Raw genomic sequence first — 1,674 nt, 5'->3', positions numbered from 1 at the left:
TGAATGTGAGTGTGGCCTTGAGCATGGGTGGGGTGTTATACCCAATTAGTTAATCTGTGTGCCCATCACCACGCTGAGTGTGCCTAAAAGTTCAGATTTGGGGAACTTCTGCTTTAAAACAAAAACAACAAACCAAGAAAGCCTATGATTTGAGCCTAAGCAACAGACTGCTTTTTATTCATCTCTCCCTCTTAGTGATTCAGCCTGATTGTGGTGTCTGTGAACTCTGCTGTCATCTATAGAATATATTCTTTTATCTCTGTTTTCAAGCTCAATTTTCTTATGAAAATTGCAGTTCATTTTCTTTCTGTTTATAGAACAGACCTCCCCCCATATGTCTTATATAACATTATTTAAAATGTTTCTGTTAAAACAAAAAAAGTAGGGGAAGAAGTCAGAATTTGAAATGTTGGCTAATCATGCTTATTTGTATTTCTTTCAAATCGAAAACTCTGTTATACCAAATTTTGAAGTTGGATGTGTTTCCCAGAATGGAATAAATCCATTTGACCATTAGTGATATGACAGTTACTAAATAAAAATCACGTAATTGTATAATCAATTACTGTCATATACGTTATACATATTGATAAATGTATAGGGGCTTTGTAACTGAAATTATGTTCCTAGTCTTTGTCATAATAGGTTAGAAAGCTGTAATGATGGGGACTGTTAATAATTACATGGTGAATGCTGTGTAACCAAGAATTAATTCCACAGCTTATAGATTACATGTAATTTACTAGATAACTTAATGAGTAATTATAGTGGAAATTGTACATTTTAGATAAAGTTTTGCTGAATGTATTTTTGTGTGTGAAAAAATTATACTACTAGCCCTCAAAAACATACTTCCAGTTTAAATCATTCTCTTTTCCATGAGCCTGTATTAGTATTAACATGATTGTGGATACAGTTATTTTTTGTACTTAGAGATCTCTTTTTGCTTATTCTTGAAGACGTGGTTGGTAATAAGTTTTATGTAGGCTGCTGCTCTTTCACTACAGTCCACCTCTATCAAATATAAACTGACCAATGACTATGTACATGAGGAAAAAAGAGACACTATTGTTAATTTTCCAACTATGAAAAAGAAAGAGAAGTCCAAAAGGGGGCTAAAATACTTAGTTCTTTTTCTTAAAGGATTATCTAGTAATAATTAAAATTTGGAAGAATTTAGAATATAATAATTGGCAATGTTTGTTCCTTTGAGAAGTTGTGTGGTTAGGAATTGGTACATTGTTATTAGAATTCCACTCCAGTGAGTTAATGTTTCTATTTGACTACATTGATACCTGTTTCAGATATAACAAGAGGTAATTATAATTTATACTATTCTTTTAAATGAGTTTTATGTAGATTTTCTTTTACTATTTTATTTTATTTTGTTTTTTATTGAATCATAATTGATTACACATATTTTGGGGGTTCGATGTTGACATGTGTTGATCAAATCAATATTACTAGTATGTGTATTGTTAAAAGTTGTACTTATTCTTAAGCTCCTTGTTCAATCTCTCCCTATCCCTCTCTCCTTTCCTCCTCCCACCACTGATAACTCCAGATTTCTTCTCTCCCTCTGAAAGAGTAATCGTTACTCTGTTGATTTGTTGCCTAGATGATCTTTCTAATGTTGAGAGGTGTGTTCAGGTCCCCTAACATTATCATAGAGCA

At 32.1% G+C, this 1,674-nt stretch overlaps 1 protein-coding gene across 1 annotated transcript in view; it reads left to right on the top strand.

The window, feature by feature from the left end:
* The window catches only part of ADAM23 (ADAM metallopeptidase domain 23), a 92,135-nt gene that overhangs the window by 28,028 nt on the left and 62,433 nt on the right, over positions 1-1,674 (top strand). The window lies entirely within an intron of this gene.

The sequence above is a fragment of the Galeopterus variegatus genome, unplaced genomic scaffold, assembly GCF_000696425.1.
Source record: "Galeopterus variegatus unplaced genomic scaffold, G_variegatus-3.0.2 Scaffold4877, whole genome shotgun sequence".
Taxonomy (NCBI): Eukaryota; Metazoa; Chordata; class Mammalia; order Dermoptera; family Cynocephalidae; genus Galeopterus; species Galeopterus variegatus.
Note: the sequence above shows the minus strand (reverse complement) of the source record. Positions and strands in the feature narration are given on the sequence as shown.